General features: G+C 38.0%; 1 pseudogene; it reads left to right on the top strand.

Moving 5' to 3' along the window:
• The window catches only part of LOC101988676, a 14,231-nt pseudogene extending 8,298 nt beyond the window's left edge, over positions 1-5,933 (top strand).
• Positions 5,934-10,403: the final 4,470 nt, after the last annotated feature.

Genomic DNA, 10,403 nt, shown 5'->3' with positions numbered 1-10,403 from the left:
GACCAGCCTGGTCTACAGAGCTAGTTCCAGGATAGGCTCCAAAGCCACAGAGAAACCCTGTCTCGAAAAACCAAAAAAAAAAAAAGAAAAAGAAAAAAAAAGAAAAGAAAAGAAATAAAAAAGGGGGATATAACAGTGTACACTGAGGAAATTCAGAGAATCATTGGGTCCTACTACAAAAATCTGTACTCCACAAAGTTGGAAAATGTAAAAGAAATAGACAATTTGTTAGATAGATACTATCTACCAAAATTAAATCAAGACCAGGTGAGCAATTTAAATAGAACTATAAGCCGCCAGGGGATAGAAGCTGTCATCAGAAACTTCCAAACCAAAAGAAGCAAAGGGCCGGATGGTTTTAGTGCAGAATTCTACCAGAACTTTCAAGAAGAGCCAATACCTGTACTCCTCAAAGTGTTCCATATAATAGAAACAAAAGGCTCATTGCCAAACTCTTTTTAATAAGCTACAGTTACCCTGATGCCAAAACTGCACAAAGACTCAACCAAGAAAGAGAATTACAGACCAATCTCATTCATGAACATCAATGCAAAAATTCTCAATAAAATACTGGCAAACCACATCCATGAACACATAAAAAAATCGTTCATTATGATCAAGTAGGCTTCACCCCAGAGATACAGGGTTGGTTCAACATATGAAAAACCTATCCACATAATCCATCATATAGAAACTGAAAGAAAAAAATCCATGTGATCATTTCATTAGATGTGGAATAAGCATTTGACAAAACTCAGCACCCCTTCATGATAAAGGTCTTGGAGAGATTAGGGATACAAGCACCAAATCTAAATATAATAAAAGCAATATACAGTAAGCCTACAGCTAACATCAAATTAAGTGGAGAGACATTCAAAGCAATTTCATTAAAATCAGCAACAAGACAAGGCTGTCTGTTCTCTCCATATCTCTTCAACATATTTCTTGAAGTTTTAGCAATAAGACAACATAAGAAGATCAAGAGGATTCAAATTAGGAAAGAAGATGTTAAACTTTCGTTATTTGCAGATGATTTGGTAGTGAATATAAGTGACTCCAAAAACTCTACCAGAGAACTCCTACAGCTGATAAATACCTTCAGTGAAGTGGCAGCATACAAGATCAACTAAAACATTCAGTAGCCTGCCTATACACAAAGGATAAAGAAGCTTAAGGGAAATCAGAGAAACATCACCTTTCACAATAGCCACAAATCACATAAAATATCTTGAGGTAACACTAACAAAGGACATTTATTAGACTATTTGACAAGAACGTAGTGTCTTTGAAGAAAGAAATTGATGGAGATAACAGAAAATGGAAAGATCTCCAAAGCTCTTGGATAGTAAGGATCAACATAGTAAAAACAGCAATCTTACCAAAGGCAATCTATAGATTCAAGGCAATCCCCATCAAAATCCCAACACAATTCTTCACAGACCTTGAAAGAACAATACTCAACTACATATGGAAAAACAAGAAACCCTTTCGATGTATATGTTGGTCAACCTAGATGTAGTAGAGAGGGCCTTGGACTTTCCACAGGGATGGGTGCCTTGTCCTCTCTTAGGATTGGAGGGCGATGGGTAGGAATGTGTGAGGAGGCAGTGGGAGGAGGAGAAGGTAGTGGGAATTTGAATCGGTATTTTTAATTAATAATAATAAAATTCATGACCTCATCTCTAATTATTATTGCTACTTATGTAGGTACATATAAATGAAATATGTAATATATCTTATACATACATATGCTATGTAGGTTTAGATATAGGTATATATACTATTGTCCTACTGTTTCCAATAATTATTGCCTCGCTAAGAGGTGTTTAGGTCTGAACACTGAAATTAGATTTCAGGTGGCTCAACTAATTTTATCATCTCCCCTTTCTCTGTCTTCTCTCCAATGTGCCCCATATGCCCATATATCTCTTATTGAACCCCTTCAACTCTATGCCCTCTTTTCATATTAATTATATACAGATATGCATGATATAGATGTATTATGTTATATATACATATTTTGTTATATATGTACATTATTACATATTCCTAAGTATATAAATGCTATGAATACTATCATTAGCTTTGAAATTAGCAAAGCATTGGATCTCCAAGAGAATTTTTACACATTCTTAATTTTGCTTAACCTGCCACGTTCTTTAGCCACTATACCCATGGTAAGATGAAACTACTAAAAAAACTATGACCTTTAGCTAAATGACATCAAGTAGTCAGTCTCAAATCAACCACCAAACTATTTACCTACTGCCTAGATTTCATGATGATAAAAGGTGCTCTCCAACTGATTTGTGGAGAAAAGACATTAATGGTCTTACCCAATTTTGACCTAGCATCTGAAATACTTAACCTTACACGTAAGATACGTCTGGTGATACAATATTTGAAAGCCTATTATGAAGTAATTAAGCACTTTCTAATTAGATTGAATACTTACTTGCTCCTCAGAATGGAGTTTTATGTTTGTTTTATGTTTGATTCAAGGCAGTACTTGGTTATGCTATCTTACAAATGATCATTCCATTAAGTTGCCTTCATATTTTATATGTGCATACCGATAGAGCTATGCTGATGTCAACCTTCATCATAAAAGCTTATTTTGCAGTCAACAGAAGTCAATGAAGAAGTTCTCAACATATTAAGCATAAAAGACTGAATTCTCAATCCTAAACAGTACAATTATCTTAAACCCACCACTACCAACAAGTTTCCAATAACAGCAAGAAGGAGAAAGCAGAGCAAATGTTACAGGGAAGAGTATTACAGGGTGCTGTCTTGTGTACATGACGTGGCTGTAAAAATCATGACCTTAAAGCAGCTGTGGTTGTCTTCATAGACCTACACAAGATCAGGAAAGCCAAAACCCTAGTGTAGATGGGGCAGATGATTTCTAGATACCACTCAGTTCTGAGGAGATACTGGTAGTTGTTGGAGGATGGAGAATCTTTCATTTTGAGTGTGTGGCTTTTGGCATGTTTTCCATGCTCCATGAAATACCCCATACCCATTCATATATGGACATGATTAGTTGTATTATAAAAAACAAAAATATTGAAGTTAGGAGGAACACATACAAAACAGATAAGAGATCATCTTGGTATGATAAATGGGATTGGATACGGTCATGTTTATTGTATACATTTATGCATTTCTGAAAATTAACAAAAAATTAATATTAAATTTAAATAAATAATGTGGGTAGATGTATTTGGTACTTCATCCTCTTTCCTGATGAAATCATGATTGATATATTCGCTTGCTTTCTGTTGATTTGATAGAACACTATAAAACCAATCCAGAGAGAAAAGACATTTACTTCATCTTAAGAATCACAAAGAACTCATCATCAATAAGATCAGAAAAGAATCCCTAAAGCATATGATAGTTAGAGAACCAAGTAAAAAGAAAAAATAAAGTGTACCAAAAACTACAAGAGAAAAAAACTGACTATACAAATAAAGGAAAATCCTTCAGAATTAATGCTGATTTCTCAATGAAAACTTTCAAAGTCAGAAGAAAACTGAACAATACCTTTAAAGTCTTTAAATACCTTTGAAGTCTTTAAAGGCTACTATGATGGTTGACCTAGAGTAGTATACCCAGAAAAATTTTCTGTCATGGCTAAAGGAGAAAGAAAAGCTTTTAACTCTACAAAGATGCAACAAAACAAACCTACAGAGAGCAATATTCATGTTGAAGGACAATTGAGTACAGACAAAAGGCTGGGGAAAGAAATAAAAAATAAAGCCATAATGGTTAAAACACGGTGTACCACTGAGAACACACACAAAAACCGACAACAGGATGGCTGCAATTAACAAACATTTCAATAATTACTTTAAATACCAATGACCTCAACTCACTAATCATAAGATACAGGATAACAGTATGGATCAAGAAATAAAATCCATCTTCTTCTTATCTACAGGAAACCTATCTTAGCTTTGAAGATAGAAACTTAATTAGAACAAATGGATGTACAAAATTAGCCACTCAATTGGTATTGTCCAGGAAGGACAATAGCAATTTTATACTAGTATCTAACAATACAGACTACAAACTATAACTAATCAATAGGCATGATGAGAGACTCTCCATTCTAAACAGGGAACAGTTAAAAAAGAAGAAATTACATCCTAGACATATATGTGCCAAATTCTGGGGCATCCAGTTTCATTTAAAAAGTGTACTTGTGGATTTAAAGACACTGATTAAAATCTGTAATGATGGGAATTATATGGAATCTGTAGATTGTGTATTAAAGGGTGGTTATTTTCTGGTAAAGCCATTTGGAATTCAGTGTGGGTGTTCCTTAAAAAGCTATAAATAAAACTATCATTTGATTCAGCTGTTGCACACTTGTGCACGTGTGCAAAGGACCCTCTACTGCAGAGTAGCTTGCACATCCATGGTCAGTGCTGCTCTATTCACAATAGTTCAGAAATAGAAACAGTTTATGTACCCATCAATTTATGAATAGATCTGATAAATGTGTTATATTGAAACGATGGAAGAGTTCTCAACTGTAAGGAAAAATGAAATTAGTTGTAAATTTCCATTAGCTGGAACTATCCAATCTGAGCCAGGTAATCCAAACGTAGAAAGACAAATGTCACATGACTTCTCTAATATGGAAATGTTAGCCTTGAAGTTGTTATTTAGTATGTACTTAATTCGGAATAGTCATGGAGGTCATGAACCTGGCAAGGGATCAAAGAGGGTAGAGAATTCAAGTGAGATGGAGTCCTGGCTGTTTGAAGGAGGAATGGGGGAATAATGGAGCAGGAAGTACTGGATTGGGTTGTGAATGAGAGAGCAAGGTAAAAGAGTGATTATATGGAGGCCTAATTAACACCAAGAACCTTAAGAAATTCTCCCCACGCCCTCAGCCCCGAAGCAGGCTGAGTTGGGAAAGACTGGCAAGAGCTTGGGGGAGTGGAAGGGTGGAGATGGAGGAAGGGAGGGTATAGGAGCAGGGAAGAAGATATCTACATTAAGGGAGCCATTTTAGGGTTGGCAAGAGACTTGCTCTAGGGGTAATCCCAGTGTCCACGCGAACGTCCCCAGCTAGATCCTTGGGCAGCAGAGGAGAGGGTACCTGAACTGGCCTTGCCCCACTAGCACACTGATGATTATCTCGAATATCACCATAGACTGTCCGTCTGGCGATGGATGGAGATAGAGACAGAGACCCTCATCAGAGCGCTGGACTGAGATCCCAAGGTCCAGTTGAAGAGCAGAAGGAGGGAGAAGATGAGCAAGGAAGTCAGGACCGTGAGAGTTTGGTCCACCCATTGAATCAGCTTGCCTGATATAATAGGAGCTCACCAAATCCAGCTGGACCTGGACTGAATGATCCTGTGATCAAACATGGCTCTCTGAATGTGGCTCCCGTTGGGGGCGGACTGAAAGCCATTGATAATGGCACTGGGACCTGTTTCTACTGCATGTACTGGCTTTTGGGGACCCTAGTCTATTTGGATGCACACCTTCCTAAGCCTGTATGTAGTGGGCAGGACCTTGAACTTCCCACAGCATGGAGTTCTTGGCCCTATCTCAAGCAGGCAGGGGGAGGGAGGAGGAAAAGTAGGGGAGTGGGAGGAGGGGAGGAAGTGTAAATTTTTGAATGGAAAAATAAAAAAAGAAGAAGGAAATAAAGGAAATTTAATCTGGCCCTGGCGACCTTGGTGCTCCTCAGCCTGGGCACTGGAGCGCCGCCTCCCCCAAAAAAGGTGTTTGCGCACTGGGCAGAGCCCAGGATCCCCTTTGCCATGGGACCATCGTCTGCCACTCCTGATTCCTCCACCGCCATCGACAGCACACTGCCTAGATGCCAAGCTGCAGCCCTGGCTCTGGCGATGGTCCCGGGATCCCTGCTGCAGCTGCCTATGCAGCCCAGGGAGCTCAGAGCTTGAGGAGGACAGGCTGCTGCTGAGGGAATGCCTGGCCTCACTCAGCCCCTAAGATCCCAGCCAGGGGAGTCAGTGCTCAGGGCTGCAAGCAGTGGCTGGCAGCGCAGGGACAGGCAGGACAGGGACCTAGCTGGCTCCGGAGGAGATTGCTCCACCATGCTGACCAGCCTTCCCTGATGGCAGAGCTGGAAGAGGAAGAGCTGGAGGGGACTTAAGAAGAGGACCTTGCTGTTGCTGCTGCTGCTGCTGCTGTCTCTGCCAGTGGCCACTGCCTCCCAGACCCAGAAGATCCTGCTGCCCCCCCCCCAGGGTCTGTGTTGTTGCCAGACTTGGGGTTCAATGCTCTGGAGGCACCGGCAGTGGTGTCAAGGGTGCTGTATGGAGGGAATGATGCCTAGGGCAGAATGGCAGCAGTGCTGTCCCATGCCTACTGTCTGGGCGGTGGCAGGGCCAGTGCAGCCACTCTGAATGGGGAGCAAGCAGCCCTGCTGAGGATGAAGAGAGTCAACACCACTGAGTGCATCCTGGTGCCCATTTCTGAGCATGTCGCCTAGATTATTGGACACCAGGGTTGTAAAATTAAAGCACTGAGAGCGAAGACAGTGTAACAAAAATGAAAATCTTCTCTGTGTTCACTAGCATTTTTATTCTTTTATTTTATTTCTTATTTCCATTTGAAGAGATAAATTTTGTACAAAGTTTATAACTAGCTGTTTTTATTTTGATTTTTCATTATAAAAATGTTGCCTTGGTGGCATATTATGATGTAATGGTAATTGCTTGTAGGATAGTTAATTGTCAGTATCTCTAGCTGCCATCTTGTAGATATGGACGTATGTTACCCAGCATGTGTTTTGCATTTTGTTTCATCATACACTGCAACTAATAAGCCAAGGAATCAGCATATATTAAGTGCGTGTACTGTTTCTACAAACCATAAACTAAGCATGATAAATTATCATTATAGTTTAGTATTTGCTAATCTTACCTCACTCCTTTTTATGTGTATGTACGGAAGTTATAGGGATTATAAATTCAATTTGAGTTACGTTTCAAACCATATATTTTATGATAAAGGGCCTTTAACATAAGATGGCCAATGCACTGATATTATATATTTGCTGTAAAAGAATTATAAGGACTTCATTGTTCTGATCTTAAAAGTTACTTAATAAAAACTTGTTTCCATTAACTTGAAAAAGAAAGAAATTTAATGGATGGATCTAGAAAACATCATATTGAGTTAGGTAACCCAGACCCAGAAAGACAAATATTATATGTACTCACTCATAAGTGGCTTTTAGGCACAAAGCAAAGAAAAGCCAGCCTACAACTCAAAATCCTAAGGAACCTAGACAACAATGAGGACCCTAAGAGAGACTTACATGTATCGAACCTACGTGAAAAGTAGAAAAAGACAAGATCTCCTGAGTAATTTGGAGCATGGGAACCATGGGAGAAAGTAGAAGGGGAGGGGAGGAAGAGGTAGGGGAGTGGAGAAAAATATAGCTCAATAAAAACAGAAACAAAAAAATAGAATACTCTCTTGTGAAATTCTAAAATAAATTTAAATAAGAAAATAAAACATATGAAAAATCTAAAAAAAAAATCACCTGCAAACCTGATCCTGCAGAAGCTTCCTAAAATATGTATACAAAGACTTTAAATGAAGTTACCCTGTAATGGGAGCAGATGAATTCCCCAAAGTAGACACCACTGGCAATTATGTAAAACATTACAGGAATTAGTTACATATTATGGGAGTTGTGGGTCATTAAGGCTCAGATTCCTGAACATTATATGTGTTGTCAATGCTCTTGGTTACTCTCCAGAAACGATGGTGAAACCCTATTGCTGATGACATCAAAAACTTGAGTCATGGAATACCAAGAAGTAAAGTTGTTGCTGACCTGGAAGCTTCACCCCTACTGGCTAGCTAGGTTTCATTGTGCCGGAAGGTGCTGTTCATGCTTCCAGAGAAATAAAAGAATTAAACAATGCTACCAAGTTTCAAATCTTGTGATATATTTAATGCCCAGCTTAGTATTAATTAGTTATTGTTATACTAACATATTAGTTTATCTCTCACTCCCTAGAGTAATGTCTCTGTGCTTCATATAGCTCTACACACAAAGATCCATAACTGTCCAATGTGCTGGTAATAAAGATTTGGGTGTGTTTAGCTATCTCTATATGGGCATCTAGACTGTAGCCCCTCCTTCCAAAGCTCAGGAATCCTGGCAGGAAAGAACATGGAAAGATTTTAATGGCCAGAGTTAGTGAATGTCTAATGAAACAGTGTTTTTTAGGACATACTTGTACAGTATCACATGTGAACTCACAGTGATTGTAATAGTTTGAACAGCATAGGCACAAAATCAAATCAGACAAAAATCCCAACATGGAAGGAGACGGTTAGTTATGAAATCCCACATCTATCTGAAGAGGAACTGGCAATGATGGCTGCCAAGAAAGGTAAAATCTGCCTGGTCACGGAGGCCCACACCTTTAATACAAACACTTCAAAGACAGAGGATAGCCTTGGCTAAAAAGCCAATTTCAAGACAACCAAGGCTGTTACCCAAAGAATTATGTCATGAAAAACCAAATAAAAAGAAAGAGAATGTCAATTTTCAGTTTTCTTCAGGGATGTGACCCATGAAAAACTATCCATACCCATGACATAACACTACAACATTCCCACACACTGCCAAAACTGAATGGAATCAGTTAGAAGAATAAAACACACACACTGAAGAAAATAATGGGGGTAGATGGGGAATTGACTAGAGCAGAGAGAATGAGATATGGACTTCATGAAAATACATTATATGTATGTACAAACCTTTCAAGCAATAATAAAAATATTCTAAAATAAAATAAATTAATATTGTAAAACTCATGCTCTACTTCTTCGTACTTACCGATCCATAACTCACAATTCACATGAGGAGATCAAACTGTGTTCAACAGATAAATGGTAAAATTTAATTCTTATAAAAATACCATCCACTCTTTTGTGCCCTAGAGGAAAGTTTTCTGTGTCAACATGAATGGATATAGATGATTAACCTTAGTGAAACAATCACGTCACAGAAGGACAAATAATTTGAAGGAACCAAACTCAAAGAAACAGACAAAAGATATGTTCATTAATAGAATTTAGGAGTGTAGAGATAAAAGAGAATTTGTTGTTGAAGGATCTGAAAACATAAAGGAGACATCTACATCAGGCTAGTCAGTACTCTTTAAAGTTTCTCACTGTGCTGCCTGTAACAGAAATCCTCCCCTCCCAAGTCGGTACTAAAAAGAACTTTTGATAAGTGCTACTGTTTGAGTAACTTTTTCTACTTTGGGGGAAAATTTAGAAAACTTTGACCATGTTTACTATAGTCAATCAAATTATTTGCACAAAATACATATGGATTGCTATGTCAGGAAGCAAGCAAAAGGAGAAAAAAGGAATAAAATGGTCTGCTTAGCTGAACTCAGGCCATGGTGTTTGGAGTGGTGTCCCATGGCCTTGTCTTATGAATAAAATAAAACTGTTTCATGGCTTTCATCCTTGGGTGTTTCATCATTTGTTCATTTTCTGCACTCACAGATGCACAGTATATCAGAATAAATAATATTTTGTACCTATGAATGTTACTTCAATAGTATGTTCAATATAATAAATATCAGACATGCATTACTTAGTGGGAATTAGAAATTTTCAAGAACTCTCACCACAAAATGATAGATATTTGGTAATTATCATGGTTTAGTTGTTACTCACAGTGTTTATAATCAATAAAACCAATTTGACTCTTTAAACTTATCACTTAAAGTAAATTAGGGAGTTTTTAGAGATGGCTCAGAGATTAAGAAGACCCATGTTTAATTCCCACAACACAGATGATGAACTACAATCATCCTAAATTCCTGTTCCTGGGAATATAATGTCCTCCTGTGGCGTCCAGTCACTGAATAAATTGGTGCACAGATATATATGCATACAAAACATCCACACACATAAAATAAACCAATATTTAAATTTAAAAATTTATAAAATTATAGTGGAAGGAATATTTCAGATGATAAAAGCACTTGTTGCTCTTACACAAGACTAGGATTTTATCTCCGACATCCACATGGTGACCACTATTCTCCATAACTCCAGTTCCAGGAGGCCCAACACCCTCTTATGGACACTGTGAGCATGAAGCATGCACATGATGTGCAGATAAACAAGCAGGCAAGGCCCTCATGGTCACATAGAAAAGTCTTTTAGAAGGAACAAGACAAAACAGAAACATAATGAAGATCTATAACTACATGGATAAATGTAGATTAGAACCAAAAAGAAAGTGGTGATGTAGATATCTGTAAATATAAAGGTTGGCATTCATGTAGATATAGCTATTGATACAGATAAGAAGCAACAGATATTGTTATCTCATGTGACCTACCAATGCTATGCAGTATCAAAGA

This window comes from Microtus ochrogaster, unplaced genomic scaffold, assembly GCF_000317375.1.
Source record: "Microtus ochrogaster isolate Prairie Vole_2 unplaced genomic scaffold, MicOch1.0 UNK9, whole genome shotgun sequence".
NCBI classification, from domain to species: Eukaryota; Metazoa; Chordata; class Mammalia; order Rodentia; family Cricetidae; genus Microtus; species Microtus ochrogaster.
This window is presented reverse-complemented; position numbering and strand designations above follow the sequence as displayed.